The 23,705-nt window shown below is 55.0% G+C and overlaps 1 pseudogene; it reads left to right on the top strand.

Annotated features, from left to right (window-relative positions):
* Window positions 1-6,360: 6,360 nt before the first annotated feature.
* LOC147036655 (choline dehydrogenase, mitochondrial pseudogene) lies at window positions 6,361-7,977 on the top strand (annotated as a pseudogene).
* Window positions 7,978-23,705: the final 15,728 nt, after the last annotated feature.

Genomic DNA, 23,705 nt, shown 5'->3' with positions numbered 1-23,705 from the left:
TGCGCGCGCAGAGTATCGCACTCTTCACGCGACAGGATCACAGGCAGCACACCGTTTTTCATGCAGTTGCTGCGGTGGATATCCGCGATGCTCGGCGCTATGACCGCACGGATGCCATTGGCAACCAACACATTGACCGCATGCTCGCGTGATGACCCGCAGCCCCAGTTGACATCGGCCACGATGATCTTGCCATCGCGGTAGGGTTCTTTGTTGAAGATGAAATCCTTGTCACTGCCATCGGGATTGAATCGCAGATCATGAAACAGGAATTTGTCATACCCCGGCATCGTCGAGGGGTGACGCAGCAACCGCGCCGGGATGATCGCATCCGTATCGCAATTCGCAATGTCGATCGGCACGCCCATCGCCTTGAATGACTTGAAAGCTTCCATATCAAGCGTCCTCCATCATGGTGCGCACATCCGTGAAATGTCCCGTTACCGAGGCTGCGGCGGCCATCGCCGGGCTTACCAGATGCGTGCGGCTGTTGACGCCTTGCCGACCACGGAAGTTGCGATTGCTCGTTGACGCCGATCGCTCACCAGACTTCAAGAGGTCACCATTCATGCCGACGCACATCGAGCACCCCGGCAGTCGCCACTCCATGCCCGCATCGGTAAAGATCTTGTCGAGCCCTTCGGATTCGGCCTGCGCCTTAACGAGGCCCGATCCTGGAACGACAAGTGTCTGAACCTTCGCCCGGCGCCCTTTCGCGACAGCCGCGGCCAATCTCAAGTCCTCGATCCGAGCGTTGGTGCACGCACCGATGAACACTTTGTCGATCGCGATGTCCGTGACCGGCGTTCCGGCTTCAACCCCATATAGTCGTAAGCCGCCACCATCGTTGCGCGGCGATCGGATCGCTCTCTTTGTCTGGATCGGGTAATTGCTCGGTCACCTGCACCGCTTCCTGCGGACTATTCCCCCAGGTCACCATCGGTGCGATCGCATCACCATCGACGGCCACTTCGGCATCGAAAGTTGCATCGGCGTCCGAGGGCAGCGTTCGCCAGAATTTTTCCGCCAAATCCCATTTTGCACCCTGTGGCGCGAACGGGCGGCCCTTGACGTATTCGATGGTCTTTTCGTCGGGCGCGACCATGCCGCAGCGGCTGCCGGCTTCAATCGTCATGTTGCAAACAGTAAGCCGTCCCTCCATCGACATGTCGCGGATCGCGGAGCCTGCATACTCGATCGCATACCCCGTACCACCGGCGGTGCCGATCTGCCGGATGATCGCCAGGATAACGTCCTTGCCAGTAACGCTGAACCCAAGTTTGCCTTCGACGTTGATGCGCATGGTCTTGGGCTTCTTTTGCCACAAGGTCTGCGTCGCCATAACGTGTGTGACTTCCGATGACCCGATCCCCATCGAGATGCAACCGAGCGCGCCATGCGTGGAGGTATGGCTGTCCCCGCACACCATCGTAAGGCCCGGCAGTGTAATGCCTTGCTCGGGCCCAACAACGTGCGCGATGCCCTGGCGCTCATCGCCCCAAGGAAACACGGTAACGCCGAATTCCTCGCAGTTCGTGTTGATCGCAAGCGCAATCTCTTTCGCGCGCGGATCAGCAAGCTCATCGAGTGAGGCCGTATGCGTTGGCGTGTAATGATCCGGCGTGGCAAAGGTCTGATCGGGTCGCCGCAGTTTCCAACCGTTCTGCCGCAGGCGCTCAAAACCCAGATCGACCCGTCGTGCAACAGGTGCCGATCGATATAGAGCAATGTCTGACCGTGTTTTTCGGTCACGACATGCCGGTCCCAGATTTTATCAAACAACGTCTTAGCCGCCATTGGCGCACCTCTACGGTCTCAAATGATCGATTTCGCAGACCAGAATAATACTCTTGGCCGCCAAAGAACATGATGATGGGCGCCGTTGGGCGGACGGACGCTCGGATATCCGGTCAGCGATGACAGAAAACCATGCCAAACGTTCTTTGAGCCCACACTTTGTTACGTCTCAGCTTGGCACAGCTTCGAACGACCCTCTAACCAAAAAGACAGCAAATCGTCAGAGGACACCACTTCAACATAGTTTCTTAGAGTTTTTCCGATGACTTGAGGTCCGGAAATCTTGAATGAACGGCAAATCGAGACGTGAAGAACTTTGCCCAATCAGAGCGTGGCGCTGTCGCAGTCATCTTTGCTTTCACGCTGATACTGATCGCAACAGCCACAGGAATAGCCATTGACTACGGCCGGGCGCACCACCTTCGACAGCAGATGCAGACAACACTCGATGCTGCAGTCTTTGCTGCCGCAAAATCAAGTCTGGACCCGAACATCGATATCCAAGCTGCGGTTACAGACTTCGTCAGCGCAACTGAGTTGCCAAAACAGCATTTCACGATGACTGAATTGACCGCTGCCAAGGAAAGCAATGGATTGGTGTCCGGAAAAATGACCGGCTCAATGCCAACCAGCCTTATGGCCATTGCGGGTTATGAGGAAATGAAAATCAACGTGAAGTCGGCCGTCGCATTTGGCGATAATAAAATCGATATCGTCCTGGCGCTGGATACGACCGACTCAATGGCTGGCACGCGCCTCGAAAGTTTAAAACCGCCGCCAACAATCTGATCGACGTATTACACAACATCCCTCGAGCTGCCGACTCTGTGAAAATCGGCGTCGTACCATTCTCCAATTACGTTAACGTCGGCCTGGCCAACCGCGACCAAAGTTGGATATCCGTGCCCCTCGACTACACCGGCCCGACAACATGCAGCATGACAAAGCCAATACTGTCAAAAAGCGGTTGCACAACACAGACCGGAACCGGAACACGCGATGGCATCCCCTATACCTACCAATACGAAACCTGCACGGATTACGTTTACGGGCCTGAAGTCGAATCGTGTTCAACGCCATCGTACACTTGGCACGGCTGTGTCGGCTCTCGTAACTATCCGCTGAACATACAAGATGGGTCCTATGGAACACCGATTCCAGGATTGCTGAACACCTACTGCGCCTCACCGCTGACCCCCTTGACGAACGACAAACAAGCCGCCAAGGACGCCGTCTCCGCCCTCACTGCTGCAAACTCAACCTACATCCCTGCAGGACTTGCGTGGGGGTGGCGGGTTGTATCGCAACGAGAACCTTTCGCCGAGTCCCAAGCCTCAGGCAGCAACACGTCTCGTTACGTCGTATTGATGTCTGATGGTGCCAATACTCTGTCACCGAGCTATCCGAAACATAGCAATTCCGATGCCGCAGAATCCAACGGACTGGTTGCCGAGCTTTGCACCAAGATGAAGCCTGACGAAGTCGAAATTTTCACGATTGCTTTCGACGTCATCGATCCCACGATCAAATCGCTGCTGCAAAGTTGCGCTTCTGAAGGTGGAGCCTTTTACGATGCCGTCAATGCAGCGCAGCTCGAAGCAGCATTTGAAGCAATCGGCAACAGCCTGACGCAAATCAGACTTGCCAAGTGACCCAGCCACCCGACACAACCAACAATTGAAGCATCAAGATTATCAACCAAAGCCTATTCAAATTGAAACGATTAAAAATAAAAATATATCGTATAATGAATTTACAACCAAATTCATAAACTATTCCGTTTATCAGGGCACAAAGTAACAATCGGTTAGATCGAAAACATTATCCTCGAATGCAACTTAAAATCAGTCGAAGTTCACGTGAGGTATTCGGAGTTGGGCATGAGATCATTTTGAACAACTTTCATAAGAACGAACGCGGATCGATCGCAATCATATTCTCGTTTGTCCTCTTGATGATCGCAGTCGTCGTCGGCGGAGCCATCGACTATGCTCGCTATACCAGCGCCAAGACGCAGACATCAGCAGCCCTGGATGCGGCGGTATTGGCCGGCGCTAGAACACTTTTGCTTGGCGGCAACGCGAATGAAGCCAGAACGGCCGCCGCACAATATTACGCGACGAATACCAGCGACCGTGGACCGAACATTACTGACACGGTACGTTCCAGGTAACCGACCAGAACACCGCCATCAGCGGCAGCGGCAATGCACATCTTCCGACGACGTTCTTGAAACTCGCCGGCATTCAAAGCCTGCCTCTCGTTTCGTCACCCGCTACAAGCTTTCCGAAAGCGAAAATCAACGGCGGCAGTGGAGACATTGAAGTTTCCGTAATGATCGATGTAACCGGCTCCATGTGCGATGACGGCACAGGGCCATGTACCACGGGAACGAAGATCAACGCGATGAAAGTTGCCGTCACGGACCTTATCAATATCGTCGTTCAGGCTGATCAATCGCAGGTTAAGACTCGGGTGGCACTCGTCCCCTTCGCGAGCCGCATTCGCGTCGCGCCCGATGGCAGCGGGGCAAGCCTGATGAAATCGTTGACGGATTTGGACGCAACGTACAGTGGTTGGAAAAACGTCTGCACAAATTCGGTTTTGGTCAGGTCATCCGGAGAATCTCAGAACTGGGTCTGCGACACCTGGGAAGTTCAGTATCAGTCGGACCTGAAGATCCGTCCGTGCGTTTCGGAGCGCTTCTATGAAACCGGTTGGGTTATGGATTACACCGACGATGCACCCGGTAACAACGCCTGGATGAACGCGACCAGCGGGCGCCGCTTTCCGATCAGCACGGATAGCGCCAATTCGCCTTACACAACCGGCCTCGGGCAAACTCAGGCTGACCCTTCCGATCAATATGACTATGGTGTCCTTGGTTCCTGCTGGTCAGCGGACGGCAACACGATCGTGCCGCTGTCGTCAGACAAAACCGCACTTTTGTCCGCAGTCAACGGCCTGACGGGTGAGTGGGAAACCGCTGGAGCACTCGGAACAGCATTTAGCTGGTACATGCTTTCGCCCAACTGGTCGCAAATCTGGCCGACCAGTGCAAAGCCAGATTCATACGCAAAGCTGACGCAAACAAAGCCGAATGGTGCACCAGCTCTCCGCAAAGTCGCTGTTTTGATGACAGATGGCGCCTATAATACCTTCCGCAGTTGGGCAGGTCAGGATCAGCAGGACGTTTCCGATCATGCCAAAGCCTATTGCGCAGCAATGAAGGCGAAAGGTATCGAGATCTACACGGTCGGGTTCGATCTCGATGCCCTTCCGGCCGCGGAAAAAGCGATCGCAATCGACACGCTGCAGTCCTGCGGTACGGACATTGAGCACTTCTACAATACGTTCAATCCGACGGAGCTTCAGTCTGCCTTTCAAGATATCGCAGTGACGCTATCGTCGATCAGCCTCAGCAGGTAGGCCGTGAATTGCTGTGGATGTTCTGCGTCCACAGCAAGTCGCCTATTCGTCTTCCAGAAGCTTATAAATCACCGGGCTGTAATAGTTGCCCAGTCCCTTTTCCGCGGCCAACTGCAACCGGCTTTGTGCGTGCTTGGCACTTTGCGCATCAACGCCGACCTTCTCGGCAAGATCGAGTGCGTAGCCGATGTCCTTCAGCGAATACGTGACCGGAAACTGGTCGTCCGGGTACTCACCGGTCACCATGTGGACACCGTGCTTGCGCATCGCGTAGCTGTCGGCCGACCCCTTTGATAGAATATCGAACACCTTCGACCGATCGACGCCGGCGCGCGTCGCGATCGCCATCGCCTCGGCAAGAGCCGCCACGTTCTGAAAGATGATCATATTGTTCATCAGCTTGAGGACCTGGCCGTTACCGACACCGCCGCAATGCGAGATGTCGCCGCCCATGCATTTAAGATAAGGCAGAACCGCGGCAAACACTTCGTCACTCGCCCCGACCGTGATCGCAAGCGTTCCATTTTCTGCAGCCGGCACCCCGCGCGCAACCGGTGCATCGGCGAACTCAACGCTCTTTTCAGCAAGCGCAGCCGCCACCTCGCGATTGACCTCGACCGTTGCCGTCGTCATATCGACCACCGTCTGACCGGCGCGGACATTGGCAAGCAACTCACCTTTTCCGAACACAACATCGCGCACCTGCGGCTCGCCTGGAACGCACATGAAGATGATATCGGCTTGGCTTGCGACATCCGCAACGGACACCGCTGCCGTGACACCACTCTTCTCGAGCGCCTGAACCTTGGCCGGATCGACGTCGAATGCAATCACGGGTTTCCCGGCTTTCTCCATCAGGTTCCGGCACATCCGCCCGCCCATGACACCAAGCCCGATAAACCCAAGTTTCTCGACCGCCATATCCGAATATCCTCCGTCTTACCGCCAAGCGTAACGCACTGCGACATGCAAGCCTGGATTTCAACTGATCATTTACATACCGTGCCGCAGTCCGTCATGCACGACCTCAGTGAAATATCAAAATAGTGCTGATGCCCGTCTCGATCGCCATAAACATCGCGACCGAAAACTGTCATGATACTTTTTGAGACGATCTTGCGCGGGAGAAGCCCTATGTCAGACACGACCACCAAAGCACCTGACTGCGATTACATCATCGTCGGTGCGGGCTCAGCCGGTTGCACCCTCGCAAATCGCCTCAGCGCCGATGGATCGAAGGTCATCCTGCTTGAGGCCGGCCCTTCCGACTGGCACCCGATGATCCACATCCCAGCGGGCGTGTTGCATCTGCTCTATAATTCAAGCGTCAACTGGATGTATGCGACAGATCCGGAGCCCGGCACCGCCAACCGCGCCATCCATTGGCCGCGTGGCCGAGTTCTCGGTGGCTCGAGCTCGATCAACGGCATGCTGTTCGTGCGCGGCAACGCATCCGACTACGACAACTGGGCACAAATGGGCTGTACCGGCTGGAGCTATGCCGACTGCCTGCCGCACTTCAAGTCGATGGAATCGTATCCTCCGGGGGACGATGAACATCGCGGCAAGTCGGGGCCGCTCAAAATCGAGGATTACCGCACGATTTTGCCGTTGACGCACCGCTTTGTCGAAGCCGCGCAAGAGGCGGGTTTCCCCTTCACGCCCGACCTGTCCGGCGCACAACAGGAGGGTGTTGGCTATTCCCAGATGTCGCGCAACGGTCGGTTTCGCGGTTCGACAGCCCGGACCTTTCTTGCCGAAGCCAAAAAGCGACCCAACCTGCGTATCGAAACAAATGCGCTGGCTTCCAGCCTGATACTTGATGGCAAACGATGTGTCGGCGTGCGCTTTGACCAGAAGGGCGAACATCGCGAGCTGCGCGCTGCTCGCGAGGTCATTGTTTCCGGTGGCACAATCAATTCACCGCACCTGCTGCAAGTTTCCGGAATCGGCCCCGCCGCGCACCTGAAGTCGATCGGCGTCGACGTCAAACATGACCTCCCCGGGGTCGGCAGCAACCTCAATGATCACTATGCAACGCGCATCTCATACCGGGTGAAGGATCTGCTCTCGATCAATGAGTATGCCCGCGGCCTGCGTCTGGCAGGTGAAGTTGCGAAATGGCTGACAACGGGAAAGGGTGCGCTGACATTCGGCGTCTCCAGTGCACAGGTGTTCGCACGCAGCCGTGACGGCCTCGCAAGCCCGGACATCCAGCTCCTGTTCTCACCCGCCAGTTACGACGAGCACGTCTTCGGCAAACTCGACAATAAACCAGGGGCAACCTGCGCTGTATCGATCGCCCGGCCCGAAAGCCGCGGTACAATCATGGCAACGTCACCGTTCGCTTCGGACCGCCCGTCGATCAAGCCGAACTATCTCTCCGCCGGAAACGACATGAACGTTGCGATTGCGGGCGTGCGCCATGTCCGCCGCGTCTTCGAAAGCCCAGCGATCGCCAAGCACGTTTCCCACGAGATAACACCAGGCAACAGCGTCGAAACGGACGAGCAACTGGCCGATTTCATCCGCGCCAACGGCATCACGATCTATCACCCGGTCGGCACCTGCAAGATGGGAATTGATCCGATGGCGGTTGTCGACGCTCGCCTGCGCGTACATGGCATGGACGGCCTGCGCGTCATCGATGCTTCGATTATGCCAGCAGTAACGACCGGCAATACCAACGCGCCAACAATCATGATCGCCGAGAAGGGCGCATCCATGATCCGCGAGGATTCGCGCGCATGAGCGAGCCCGGCACCAGTGACCGTCGCGTCCTCCACGCAGACGCCCGCAAATGGTCGATAGTCACTTTGATCGGCACCGGATTTGTTGCAATCGGTCTCTTCTTGATCATCAACAATGGTGATTTCCTGGCATGGTTCGCGACGCTCTTTTTCGGCGGCGTTGCGGCGACCGGTCTATACCAACTGTTCGGGCCCGGGTCGTATCTCGAACTCGATGCCGATCGATTCACAGTCAACAGCCTCGGGCGGACATGGTCCGAGCGGTGGGATGAATGTTACGCCTTTGACACCTACCGAACAGGTGGCAATCGACTCGTTGCCTACGACCGCGCACGTGATGTCGACACCCACATGGCTGAAATGAATAAAATGCTGTCAGGCCGCTCGGCCGCCTACCAGATACTTACGGGTTAAAAGCCCAGGAACTCGCCAACCTGATGAATGCCTATCAAGCAAACGGTGTTGAGCGATCCTGGCAGCGTCACGCTGAGGCGATCACTAAATACAATGATATAATCGCTCTGGAAATGCGCGAAGCCGATCCAGCAGCCGACATAATCACCGAACAGGAATCGATGAACCTCCCTGATGACATGCCAGCCTGGCCAACGCTACTTGTGGTATCTCGCCAACCCCAAAAAGACGGTTCGCGGCACGTCTTGATCTGCGTCGACATCATGTCGCCTGTGAGCCGTTGGATACCCGAAGCGGCGAAGCGCGAACAGGTCTTTGACAAGTTAAACGCGGACGAGTTTCGGATGATTGACCCGGACACCGACGAGGTGCGGAGTGTCAGACGCTATGCCGGATAGGCCATAGATCCCCACGATCGCCAACATTATTCATATTTCCTTGAACCATTCTCTCGACGACCGCGACCTACTGAATGTCAACAACATCTCAGAGGAAGCAGTTCAATGAATTCCAAGATCAAATATTTGATTGCCGCAGCCGTGTTGTGTTTCGGCGTACTGCAAGGTGACCGGGCACAAATTGGCTTGGCCGAGGCACACGCCGCCAGCGTCTGCTTCAAAGGCGGCCAAGCTTACAGCAAACAAGCCTCTGGCGTCCGCAAATCCAAAGCCCAGGAACGCGCACGGCGCAAGTGGAACGACTATGCCATGAGATTGATGGGCACATCGCGCGCCAACTGGAACAACGCAAAATTTCGCGGCTACGACTGTAAAAAGAAGGGCATCTGGTACTGCCGCGCAATCGCCACGCCCTGCATTTGATCGAGAGCACGCACGGATGGTTGCATCAATTGAGATGCAATCATCCGATACGCAGAATTGTTACTTATCGGACTGCTTCCGCGGCCGATCGGATCGCCGCGATATTCGCACCATATGCGGCCGGCTCGGCAACCGACCCACCCTTAAAAACAGCCGAACCCGCAACCAGGACATCTGCCCCCGCCGCGACGACCGACGGTGCAGTCTCGGCCGTCACACCGCCATCGATTTCGATGTGGATCTCGCGTTCCCCGATCATTGCACGCAACTGGCGCACCTTGTCGACCATCGCATGAATGAAGCTCTGTCCACCAAACCCCGGGTTGACGGTCATGACGCATACCAGATCGACACGGTCCAGCACGAACTCGATCGCGCTTGCCGGCGTCGCCGGGTTGAGCGCAACGCCTGCCTTTTTGCCGAGCGCCCGGATCGCCTGCAAAGAGCGGTCAAGATGGGGGCCCGCTTCGACATGCACTGTCATAATGTCCGCACCCGCGTGAGCGAATGCTTCGAGATAACGATCGACCGGAGCCACCATCAAATGCACATCCATGATCGTCTTGATGTGCGGACGAATCGCCTTGCATGTGTCCGGCCCGAACGTGATGTTGGGCACAAAATGTCCATCCATCACGTCGACATGCACCCAATCGGCACCTTGCGCCTCAACGGCCTCGCACTCAGCGCCAAAATTCGCGAAGTCGGCGGCCAGTATCGAGGGCGCAATCCTGATTCGGCGGTCAAAAGTCACGATGTCAGAACTCCCATTATGATATCCCGCAGGAAAACGTCCCTGGGGCATGCACCAGACCATCTCATTCGGTATATAGGCCGAGAAGCACCGAATGTCGCCACTCAAGACCGCAAGCGAAGCTAGACGCCCGCGCAATTCGGCTCGTTCTGCGACTCACCACCGGTATTTTTTCACCCGACAGCAAGCAAGTGGGAAAACGACGATGCGAGAAGGTAGCCAGGCCCGGATCTTCATCGGTGCTGACGGCAATAAACTCGTGGCTGATTGCTGGGGCGATCCTGCTGCTGCACCCGTGCTATTCTTGCACGGCGGCGGCCAGACGCGCCACGCCTGGGGCGGCACGGCGGCGAAAATCGCAGCCGCGGGTTGGCACGCAATCAGCGTCGACCAACGTGGCCACGGCGACAGCGATTGGACGGAACTGTACTCCCGCGCTGATTTCGGCCGCGACGTCGAAGCAATCGCAAACCAGATCGGCAGCCCGCCCATGCTGGTTGGCGCGTCGCTCGGCGGCATATCCGCCCTGTTCGCAGAGGATATGTCAGAGGGCCCACTCAGCCGCGCGCTCGTCCTGGTTGACATCGCACCACGCACCAATCCCGCCGGCGTTGAACGTATCGTCAATTTCATGCGCAACGGGTCCGCCGGTTTCGCCACAATCGACGAAGCCGCCGATGCGGTAGCGGATTATCTGCGCGAACGCAGCCGGCCGAAAGACGTGTCCGGCCTGAAAAAGAACTTGAGATTAAAAGAAGATGGCCGGTGGTACTGGCATTGGGACCCGCGCTTCCTCGACCGGACAGCAAGCAGCCGCGAAGAAGACGCGCTCAAACTTGAAGCCGCCGCACGGCGACTAGAGGTTCCAACCCTTCTCGTGCGTGGTGGCAAGAGTGATGTGCTGACCGAAGACGGGATTGAAGCTTTTCGCGAACTCGTCCCACACGCAAAGTTCGCTGATATCGCCGGCGCCGGTCATATGGTTGCCGGCGACAAGAATGATGCGTTCACAGACGCAATATTACGGTTTGCAGAAAACAGCGAAGTATGTGCGGTCAAATAGTCAATTGTCTTGTCGGTGACGGCAATTCATCTCAATCGCGCGCCTGTCACTCAGATCCCCTGGCTGTCTCGATCAGGTTCGAAACGCGAGCCGGCAACTGTGCCCAAACGACCGGTTTGGTAACGTAGTCGTTCGCGCCGACTTGATAGCTGTCTTCGATCGCCGTTGCGTCCGTGCGTGCGGTGACGACCAGGATCGGAACCTTCCTCAATCGCGGCGTTGCGCGCAGTATCGCAATCAGCCGCAATCCATCCATTTGCGGCATCGTCAGATCAATCATGATCAGATCGAAAGCCTGCCGGATCGCAAGATCCATGGCCGCGGCCCCACTGGAAACGACTTCGCAGGTAAAGCCTGCAGAAGTAAGCGTATCCATCGCCATCGTCTGAAACAGAACTTCATCATCAACGATTAGCAGGTGGCCGCGGTGTTCAGATTGGTTCTCCATTGCAGTCACGACCTTCAATTCTGCGATCCCCCGATACGGGGCTGTTCCCGAACCGGCATCAATAGATCGCAACCCACTAAAGTTTCGTAACTATCGCATCGACGATCAGTTCCTCGCAGATCGATTTCGTCGAAACTGTTATGTCGACAGCGAACCTATTGATTGCCGTCCAACTGGAACACCGTCCATTTCAGGCATCGAAAGATCACGCGGTCCATCAAACAGCATACGCCGCTCAAAATAATTCGATCGGAAGAACGGGTATCGATCATAGACCCAGGGGGCAGCATCGTCGTAGCTGACCGACATCAGAGCAATCGGGCAATTGAGCATCGCGTAAGCCCGCGGCGGACAGACGGGATGATGACGGAACGTGCGCTTGTAGAAGGCCTGGTGCTCCGATCTGATCGCGGCAAGAAAATGGGTTGCCTGAAAGTGCTCAACGGCCATCCAGCACAACCGGAGGGTTACGTACGGCACCCCACTGAAGCGCCGAGATAGATCCTTATCAACGACAAAACGCGTTGAATCGACGATCGTCTTGCGCGCATCGAGTGCGGGTCCGAGATATTCCGGAAACGTCTTGAGACTGGGACAATCGGAATCCGGCTGAGTTGCGAGATGTATCCGAACCGAGCCCGCAAGTTCGCCGTCGAGATAGACACCGAACACCCAGCAATTTTCTGAATCGTCGTACGCGTCCGTAAACGACTTCTTGAAATTGGGGCTGATCGAATTCTCCCGCATGTAGGCTTCATACCGCAGACGGAAGATATCCTCGCGATCGTCGTCCGCGATCGCATGACGGTAGTCAACCCTACGTAGAAGATCGGAAATTCTATCCGAAAAACTCAATTCATTTACATACGCCAAAGACACTGAAGAACTCCCCGAAGCTCACTCCACTTAGGGGATAGCGTTAATCAATTATTAACTAGAACGCAAGTTCAATTTACCACAAGTTGCAGTTCCTTAAACAAATCATATTCTTGGCAGCGCAGCCGCAGAGGGAGGAAAAATCGCATCGCCTCCGAGGGTTAACATAATTGCAGCAGCAACATTTTTCGCAAGCATATTTTGGGATCCCACATTTCCGGACGGACCGCAGACTTGGATCAATCGACATATTTCTTCCAGAAGTTGTAGAGAGCAAATTCACTATTCTATGTTTTTCTGTAGCTCAAACCCACCAATCGTGCCGCGCGCAAAAGGCATCCGACAGACAAATGTCCAAGATCAAAGACAACGGCGTCCCCGACGAGATCTATTTACCGCTGGTAAATTCGTTCTTCAAAGAAGGGCGTAGTCTCGTCATCGGCGCACTGATCGTCATAGCGGCCATGCTGCTCAGCTATTTGAAAACTGAGCATTACTCGTTTGGCGCCTGTGCACTCGTGTTTGCGGCCCTGCTAACAGTTAGAACCTACGGCCTCTGGCTTTATAATCGCCAGGAACCACCTGCTGATCGTGCCGTCGCCGCCAAATGGGAATTGTTCTATGTGGTAGGTGCTTCGGCATCTGTCGCACTACTGGGACTTTGGTGCTTTCTCAGCTTTGCTGTCACAGAGGACTCGTTTGCCCGCCTTTCCAGCTTCACGCTAACGATGGGTTATGTGATCGGGGTTTTCGGTCGAAATTTCGGTAATTCGAAATTCGTCACGTTGCAGGCTTTAAGTGCATGGCTGCCGATGACGGCCGCTTTGCTGCTGTTTGGTGATTGGTTCCACTGGGCATTCGCGATCCTGCTGGCGCCATTATTTCTGGGCATTCGATTTATCGCCGAACGCATTCGCCAAATCCTGCTGGAGGCGATCACGGCCCGGCTGAGAGCGGAAAGCCTACTCGAGGCAGCGCACGCGGAAGCTGAAAAAGCAAGGGCCGCGCGGGCCCGTGCGCTCACGTTCCTGCGGCGCCTTCGACAGTCACAGCGCAGCGAGCAAGCAGCGATCGCGACACGAGACCAGCATATGCGTTTCCTTGCGACCATGAGCCATGAAATTAGAACACCGCTCAACGGCATCGTCGGCACGCTTGATATATTGCGATCATCGCCGCCGGAAAAGATTCCACATCTCGTCAAGGCAGCCAGTTTATCCGCGGATGCGCTCTTGGAAATTGTGTCCGAAGTTTTGGATCTCGCCAAGCTTGAATATGGTGGCGAAGGCCAGGTAGCCAAACCTTTCAGCAGCCGCGATATCCTCGAGTTCGTCCGATTGGCCCTGAAGCCGATTGCAACCGGCAAGTGCGTCGTGCTCGACGTGGTATCAGACGCTGACATGCCGGATCAATTCGTCGGAGATCCAGGAAAGATTCGCCAAGTACTGATCAACCTTGTCGGCAACGCACTGAAATTCACCGATGAGGGTACGGTCAAAGTCAATCTGCGCTGCCTCTCAGAAACAACCGACAGCGCGCAGATCGAGTTCGAAGTCAGGGACACAGGAATTGGCATAAGCCAGACTGATCTCAACCGCATGTACGAGCCATTCTACACTTCGATCGAGACACTCAATCGTGGTGGTCAATCAAGCGGGCTCGGCTTGTCGATCGTAAAGAAATCGATCGACAATATGGGCGGAGCAATAACCTGTGAAAGTAAACTTGGCGTCGGCACTTCCTTCAAAGTCCAGTTGAATCTTAAAAAGGGGCTTCCAGAAGAGCAGTCAAAGCCTATGGCCGCGCAACAATTGCCTGCTTCTCCAGTTGCCCCGGCAAATATATTGATTGTCGAGGACAACGACACCAATGCGATGATCGTGGAAGACATGCTTGGGGGATCCGGTCACCACATCCTGAGGGCGAACGGTGGATTACAGGCGGTCCAGATGGCTGCGGAGTTGTCATTCGACATCATCCTGATGGATATTTCGATGCCTGATCTGAGCGGCGTCGAAGCATTCCAGCGGATCCGCGTCAATGAGAGTCCTAACCATCACGCTAAGATCATCGCACTGACAGCAAACGCCATAACCGGGGACCGTGATCGATATTTGGAAACGGGCTTTGACGATTATATTTCGAAACCCGTGCGCAAGAACACACTGCTCGCCTCGATTGCCGCAACGCTTAGTGAGAAAACCTCCGCCGACAGCAAACTCGATGGCGATGTCCTACCAGCCCTTAGCGCTATCGATCCTTACAATGCAGCTACCGCGCTCGATCCACAAGAATTGACCGCGTTCATTGCCGAGCGAGGCGGTCAACGGGCCGCCTACCTGCTTGGAATTTTTCACAGTGAACTGCGCAAACACCGCGACAATCTGGAAACAGCCTGGGCAGCGCAGCAAAGAAAAGAGATTCAGCACATCCTGCACACAATCGTCGGCATGGCAGGCTCCGTCGGCGCAATTCAACTGGCGGCCTTGGCGAAGCAGCTTGAGATGGATTGCAAGAACGACAAATCTCCGACACGACAGGAGACGGAGAAGCTGACTATGGAAATTTCGCAGGCCTTGACCGAAACGGCAGAAGTCATCGCGGAGTATTCTGCAAAGGTCGCCTAGCCGGGAGCATCAGTGTATTTAAGGCATGACTGGCAATGTGGGACCGGCAATGTAGGACTAGACTCAACTATCGGTCTCAACTATCGGTCCGGCGCTGTAAAATGCCGCTTACTAGGCCTCGAGCAATTCCAAAAGCTGAACGGGCTGAAATGGTTTTAGCAGCGTGTGCCGTGCGCCGAGGACCGAAGCATATTTCAAATAGTCTTTGTTCGACGAAATCGCGATTGATACGACTTGAGGATATTGCTCATACATTTTGGTAATCACGTCGATTCCTTCACCCTCCTCCATAATGATATCTGTAACGACATAATCTGGAGGACTGTTGAGCGCACTCGCCAGTGCATCCCGGCCACCGCTGAAAACACTCACATCGTGCCCGGCATCGGACAGTTGCAGGCGGAGGTCCTCGCGCATGAACGGATCGTCTTCTATGAGCATGATATTCGACATACGGGCCCCAACACTCTTCAGAAATGCAGAACGCTTTGAGGAGTACATGTACTCTGATTCAATCTACTGACAAGAGAATAATACAATCAAAGGTAGCACTATCGAAAACCACTCTTTCTCTTTCGTTACAATTGAAGGAACGCCCCTGGCTCGCAGAATCAATTCGAAGTCATATATTTGAAGCAGCGCCCACACCATAGAACGTGGTGGCAAGGCGCGTACGAACCGCCTGCTGCTTGGAGACGCCTGGTGGAGCGGCGCCTGGGAGCGCGCCGCCCGAGAATTCTACTTGCCGTACTTTGCCCAATAGGCGCCGAACAGCTCTTCTTCTTCAGGCTTATCCTCGGGGATCGTATTCACGAGGTGTGTGATATTGACGAAGTTGCGCCAACTGAGATTGTCGTCGATGGAGTTAGCCTGCCAGGTACCGCATCCCATCGTCAACGTGAAGGGCAAGCCATTATCGAAGCCGCCGCCGTTGCCGAACGTATGAGCCTGGTTGATCAAAACCCGCACAACATCAGTGTCAGATGCAAGCTCACGCGCATGGTCCATATTCTGGGTATGGATGCCGCAAGAGTGGCCGCGCCCCTGATAATCCAGAATATCCTTCACGCGTTTTTTAGCGTCGGCAAAATCTGCCGCCCGGTAGATGGTCAGAACCAATGACAGTTTTTCGCCCGACAGCGGGTGTTCTTTGCCAATACCAGTTTCTTCCGCCATGACGAATTTGCAGCCGTCCGCATCGTTGGAAAGCTCAAACTCTTTGATCAATGCGGCTGGCCCTTGCGCAATGACGGAACGATTGAGCTGACCGTTGACCCAAAGTCGCTCGACGATCCGCGAGCGCTCTTCGGGCTTGGCCATGTATCCGCCCTGACGCTTGAACGCCTCAATCATCGCATCATAGACGTCGTCGACAATCACAATGGCATTCTCGGAAGAACAACTCGTGGCATTATCGAAGGTCTTCGATAGCATGATCTTGTGCGCGGCCTGATCCAGATCGGCGCTCGAATCGACGATCACTGGCGCATTTCCGAGCCCAACACCAAGAGCGGGTTTACCGGATTTGTACGCATTCGATACGTTCTTCTGACTACCGGTAACGACGACGAGATCGGCGAGCTCCATCAAACGTGTTGTGAGTTCACGTGTGATCGGCTTCGGCAGCATCTGGACGAGATCTTCCGGCAGGCCGATCTTTTTTAGTGCTGCTCGCATCTCCTCGATAACCGGATTGGTCGCAGCCCACGCATTTGGCGGTGGCGCCATAATAATGGCGTTACCGCCTTTGATCGCCATCATCGCTTTGTTGACCGGCGTGGCACTCGGATTGGTCGACGGTGTTCCTGCTGCAACGACACCCACGGGCTTGGCATACTTAACGAGGCCCTTTTCGGGTATCTCCTCGATGATACCGGTTGATTTCGCGCGAAGCAGATCGCGCAGGGTGCCGAACGTTTTGCGCGTATTCTTAATAATCTTGCTTTCGACCGTGCCGAGACCAGTCACTTCGACGGCAACTTCCGCGAAGCGCTTGGCATTCTCGGGCTTGTAGATCGACCACGCTAATGCTGTTACCGCTTCGTCGATTCTTTCCTGCCCGCCGGCAGCAATTTCAGTTGCATAAGCCGCCATTGCTGCGCGCGCCTTTGCGATAAGCTCTTTGACAATCGCATCTGTTTGATCTTGCGGGTCCTGTGGAACGGCAGCTGTATCTTGCATGTTTTGGATCTTTCGCTATTGCGGCGGGACTAGGTCAACGGCAGACGTCATCCGCTATTGAATAAAATTTGGGACGCAGCGTCTCATTTATTGACGTGTGTGCTTAAAGATGTCAATCACCGCTGGGATAACAATTACCAGCTCCGCGTATCGACCAATCGCGGAATCCGACAATTCCAACTTCGCGAGCGATCGACCGTGCAAGATCAGGCGGCCCAAGATCATCTGGCCCAGAAGCAATTGACCAAGGAACTGGACCGACCGGCATCGGACAAATCGCCAAGCCTTTCTGCTCTCGACAAGGCAACGCTCGTCCTCGAAGCAATCGTTGCCTATCCGCGTCCGATCGGGCTGCCTGACCTGACAGCGGATCTTGGTCTGCCACGCCAGACGATCCATCGCATACTTCAGCAACTTTGCGAAAATGGCTTGATCGTGCGCGACCCTTCCCGCGACCGCTATGCCGTGGGGCCCCGGCTTTCGAAACTCGCGATGGCGACACTGAGTTCGGATAATCATCGCGCACCACTGCGCGCGGTACTCACTGAAGTCGTCGCAGATATCGGTGAAACCTGCAATTTCGGCGTCCTGGACGGCCTTGAGTTCATGTACCTCGACAGACTTGAATGCTCATGGTCGCTTCGCGTGCACCTCTCTGCCGGCAGCCGCGTGCCGGCCCATTGCACGAGCGGCGGCAAGGCATTGCTCGCGCATCTCGACAAGCCGCTGCGCAACGCCCTTATCCGCAGCCGGAAACTAACGGCCCATACCGAGACCACCATCACCAATCCAGACCGCCTCGAAGCTGAATTGGATGAAATCCTGACCCAGGGCTATGCGCTCAACAACGAGGAACATACTGTTGGGGTTGTTGGTGCGGCGGTGCCCATCATCTCCGGAGAAGGACGAGCCCTTGGCGCACTGGCCCTGCATGGACCATCGCAGCGCCTGACCATTACCGAGGCCAAAAAGCACATTCCGCGCCTGCGAACCGCAGCTATTCACGTCGCGACCATCTGGACCAGGAACAGCGATTGACTTCGGCTTCCAAGAGGTTCAAAAAATTGGGACAAAAAGTCTTATTTTTGAGAATTTCATAATTCCAAGCAACTGAACGATCGACAAACAACCCTAAAGGGAGAGACAAAATATGAAAATGACCGTTGAAGAGGCCTTCGTAAAAGTGCTCCAGATGCACGGCATCGAGCACGCATTTGGCATCATCGGCTCGGCCTTTATGCCGATCTCCGATCTCTTTCCGCAAGCCGGCATCACGTTTTGGGACGTGGCTCATGAATGCAACGGCGGATATATGTGCGATGGCTATACGCGCGCGTCCGGCAAGATGGGCATGTGCATTGCTCAAAATGGTCCCGGCATCACCAACTTCGTGACCGCCATCAAAACAGCCTACTGGAACCACACACCGATGCTGCTGGTGACGCCGCAAGCCGCCAACAAAACGATCGGTCAGGGCGGCTTCCAGGAAGTCGAACAGATGGCAGCCTTCAAGGACATGGTCGCCTACCAGGAAGAAGTTCGCGATCCCTCCCGCGTCATGGAAGTGCTCAATCGCGTAATCTCGAACGCACACCGCTTCTCAGCTCCGTGCCAGATCAACATGCCGCGTGATTACTGGACACAGGTTATCGACGTGCCCTTCCCCGAGATCGTATCGTTCGAGCGCCCGGCCGGCGGCATAAAAGCCGTCAACGACGCAGCGAAAATTCTGTCAGAAGCGAAATTCCCAGTCATCCTTTCCGGTGCCGGCGTGGTACTTGGCAACGCCATTCCCGACCTTGCAGCACTTGCCGAAAAACTCGATGCACCGGTGTGCAACAACTACCAGCACAACGACAGCTTTCCCGGATCGCACCCACTCGCCGTCGGCCCGCTCGGCTATAACGGCTCGAAAGCCGCGATGGAACTGATCGCAAAAGCCGACGTCGTGCTTGCCCTCGGCACCCGTCTCAATCCGTTCTCGACACTGCCCGGTTACGGCATCGATTACTGGCCGAAAGACGCAAAGCTGATCCAGGTCGACATCAACGCGGATCGCATTGGCCTGACAAAGAAAGTCACCGTCGGCATCTGTGGCGACGCAAAGCAAGTCGCCCAAAGCTTGCTAGCCAAACTATCACCAGCCGCTGGTAATGCTGGCCGCGCGGAACGCAAGGCACTCGTTCACCAAACCAAATCGGCATGGTTGCAGACGCTATCCGGCATGGACCACGAGGACGACGATCCCGGCACGACCTGGAACGAACGCGCTCGTACCCGCCAGCCAGACCACATGTCGCCACGCATGGCCTGGCGTGCGATCCAGGCGGCACTGCCAAAGGAAGCCATCATCTCGTCTGACATCGGCAACAACTGTGCCATCGGCAACGCCTACCCGACCTTCGAGCAAGGTCGCAAATATCTCGCACCCGGCCTGTTCGGACCATGCGGTTATGGCTTCCCCGCCATCATGGGCGCCAAGATCGGATGCCCGGATACACCCGTTGTCGGCTTTGCCGGTGACGGCGCATTCGGCATCTCGATGAACGAAATGACCGCAATCGGTCGCAAGGAATGGCCCGCCATTACGATGGTCATCTACCGCAACTACCAGTGGGGTGCAGAGAAGCGCAACTCGACGCTGTGGTATGCCGACAACTTCGTTGGTACCGAGCTTGATCTTGACGTTTCCTACGCCAAGATTGCGGAAGCATGTGGTCTCAAAGGCGTTCAGGCCCGCTCAATGGAAGAAGTGACTGACATGCTCGCGACAGCACTTGAAGACCAGAAGAACGGCACAACGACCTTCATCGAAGTGATCCTCAATCAGGAACTTGGCGAACCGTTCCGTCGTGACGCCATGAAAAAACCGGTTGTCGTTGCCGGCATCAACAAGGATGATTTCCGTCCGCAGCAAGGTGCTTGATCTTTACGATTAGCGATAGTCAGAAATTGACAGTAAGGCGCGGCGGGTCATCCCGTTGCGCCTTATTATTTTGCGGCGCGAGACGAAAGACCTCGACCGACATCAGGCAAGCCTTCCGGAAACAATCGGGAAAGCCAGAATGCACGGACGCGCGCCGGATTACCCAACTCTTTGCTAGTTTCAGCATTGCCGATTGCCAAGCGCCGCATTTCATTTCGATCATTTATGAGACGACCGATCGCAGACGCCCAATCCTGCGGATCATCGCTGAGCAGCAGTCCATTTTCATTATGGCGGATCACATCCGACAAGGGTGGCCGGTTTGAAAACAGTCCCATAGCTCCAAACGCCGCCACGTCATGCAACTTGTTGATTGATCTTGCCCGATTAAAAGCGCTGTCCGCATAGGGCACCAATGCAATGTGAAATTTTTCGGACATCATGGTCTGGCGATAAAGGCTCCAGGATTGTCCTAGTCGATTGACAATACGCGAATGCTTTTCGAGCACACGATTCCCGAGCTCTCCGAGATAGGTGGTCAGCGTAAAATTCTCATGCGCCTCCAGCACCGACGCAATTGCTGGTGCGATTGCTTCTAGGTCGGCAATATGGCTCCTAGTTCCGAGGAAGACAGCCCGCACTTCACGAACACCATCAAAGTGCGACAAATCTCGGCATAAGTGCAGATAACTGGGAGACAGTTGCTCACAATTCTTGTCGCTGAACCGCTGAAGAATTATCCGACTTGGTGACACGATGGTGTCACTGAGATCCAAAATGCGGGGCAATATTGAGGTTGCAAACTTCCGCAATCTCGTCCGGTAACCTTCGGGCAAAGTTCGATCGTTAGCCAAGTCGAAAAAGTCATCATCGACAACATAAAATATCTGCTGGGCACGGGCCTTTTTGATGTCTCGAAGCTCGCTTCGCGTCGCGTAGCGAATGATGACAGCTCGGTCATTGCACAGGAATGCATTCGGACCGATTCGGTTGATCAAACCGCTGTGCCGCGAGTAAGTTCCATACGAAATATGGTCAATCAACGGTTCACGAAAATAGATGTCGAGCGTTGGATTGTTTCGATATATTGAAAACATCAAGACGCCCCCAAGCCAACATCCAACCGATCCAATACGATACCTCACGTCAAGCAGCAAACCGCAGCCGGCTCAAATCGGCGCACAAACGGGTCTTGCGACACATTGCACCCCGTTACCTTTCAAGTTCAATCGTGTAAAAATTTTTCCAATCGTTCCGGCCATCGGATTCACCAGGAAATGTGCTTCGTAGCAGTCTACCTCGACGCCTCTTTAGAAATTGTTTGATCGGCTCCGAGCGGCACCACTCAAAGGCTCTTAACTTGCTTCGAGATCTATTCCAGCGATTGTGGCGCCCCCGAACCGCCGAGAAAACAGTGCCGCACGCTGGAGATCAAACCGTTCTCTTCCTCCAAGGCCATCCGTCGACTTTTGCACGCCACCTGGGTGACTCGCTGGAGGCGGCTGGCTGCCGCGTTCTTCGTATCAATTTCTGTTTCGGAGACTGGGCATACTGGCTTGGCAGGCCCGCCATAAACTACCGCGGAACATTTGCCGATTGGGAACAATATCTCGCAGACTTCATCGAGCGGGAAGGTGTCACCGATATCCTCTATTACGGTGATTGCAAACCTTACCACCGCGTCGCGGCCGATGTCGCCAAGTCCGCCGGCATCCGGGCCATGACCTACGAATTCGGATACCTGCGTCCTGATTGGATCACGCTTGAACGCAATGGCATGTCGACACGCTCACACTTTCCGATTGATCCGCAGTCAATCATGGACATCGGTGAAAAATTCGGCGCTCCCGACATGCACCCGCGATATCGCCATTCCATTCCGGTCGAACTCATCCACGAAGTCTTCTACAATTTGTCATCATATTTCCTGGCGCCGTTCTTTTACAACTACAATGCAGATCGCTATTATAATCCCGTCGTCGAATACGTGACGGGCATTCCCAAGCAATTCGCGATCAAGAGAAATCATGTTCGGGCCGAGGCAATCATCGAAAAATTGCGCGGCACCAGCTCGCCTTACTATTTGTTCCCATTGCAATTGCAGAACGACTATCAGCTGCGCCACCATGCAGCATTTGCCCACCAATCCGACGCCATAAAGGCCGTCATTGCATCTTTTGCCCGTCACGCCCCGGCAGAAGCCAATCTGGTATTCAAGTGCCACCCTCTCGACAACGGCGGCGAGCGGTGGCCAAAATACATTCATGAAGCAGCCGTTGAGTGGCATGCTGAGGAACGCGTGCACTACATCGATGGTGGCAATCTCAATACGATGCTGACTGACGCAAGCGGCTGCGTCTTGATCAACAGTACCGTTGGCATGTTCGCAATCTCAGTCAGTTGCCCAACCAAAGTGCTAGGCGGCGCATTATTCGATATTGCTGGATTAACCCATCAAGGCTCACTTGACACCTTTTGGACATCTGCCCGTCGGCCAGATCCTCAACTTGCCGATGCCCTAACGCGCGCACTCGCCGGCACTACACAAATCAAGGGCAATTTCTTTTCCACCGATGGACAAGCAGCTGCGATACCTGTTTTCGTTGAGCGCCTAATGGATGGCACCGTGAACGGACAAGGGGCATTCGTCGATCCACCGCCTCGGCTCGGCGATGCGACGCGCTTAAAACTTTAAAAGTTCAAATAAAATCGGATACTGACTTGCCACAGGAAATGCAGGGGTGGACCCAGCACGCCCTCATCTCGCATAGCGGTGAAAATCGTATTGGCAGGCGCAAAACCGGAGGCGATACGCTCCCGCCCTGATCGCCGATCAGTCTAAATTGCCGATGCGGTTACCCGCACCAACGATATTGCCAACAGATGATGTCGCCATATTGAGCATCTTCAGCACTTTGCCGACCTCTACACCCTTCGCATTTGACACGAAGACTGAGTCTTTATCCTGCAGCAGGAACGATTGCGCATAGAAGTAGGACTTCGCATGAGACATATCGATCCGATAAACCGTCGGGACTCGATTCCCCATCGTTGCCGTGTATCGCGCACCAATTTTGTCGAGCGTGTCAGGCCGCTCATATCGGAATACGAACAATCCTGACGAATCAGCCCGACTATCCAGAAGGCCGCCGGCACTTGCGACAGCTTCAAGCACATTGATTTTCGAAGACTGGAATACGTAAATACCTGGCTTCGTCACGGCACCAAGGACCGTATAGCGCTTCGGGTCGTGACTGAGGTAGATCCTGTCACCGCGCACGACGTAAATGTTTTCGTTAGGATCGTCGACCACGTTCGTTACGAGTTGCATTGCCCGCGTTTTGCCACGAATGAAAGTGACATACGTTTCTCTTGCCGGGAACTTCGTACCGCCAGCCGCAGCAATGACGTCCATCAAACGGTCGCCTTCGAGAGCAATAGGATAACGCCCAGGCTTCGCCACATCGCCATTGACAACGATCGTGTTGTGCTCGTTCCGCGTTGTGGTGACCATGACCTGCGGTCGTATGGCCTGGCCATCAAGGCGCTTGATAATGCTCTTTTGAACGGACTGTGGTGTTTTCCCGGCAGCCTTTATGACGCCAGCATACGGCAGAGA

The sequence above is a fragment of the Syngnathus leptorhynchus genome, unplaced genomic scaffold, assembly GCF_054491065.1.
Source record: "Syngnathus leptorhynchus isolate UIUO unplaced genomic scaffold, UIUO_Slep HiC_scaffold_498, whole genome shotgun sequence".
Lineage (NCBI taxonomy): Eukaryota > Metazoa > Chordata > Actinopteri > Syngnathiformes > Syngnathidae > Syngnathus > Syngnathus leptorhynchus.
The sequence above is the reverse complement of the archived record's forward strand: the minus strand, read 5'-3'. Positions and strand labels throughout refer to the sequence as shown.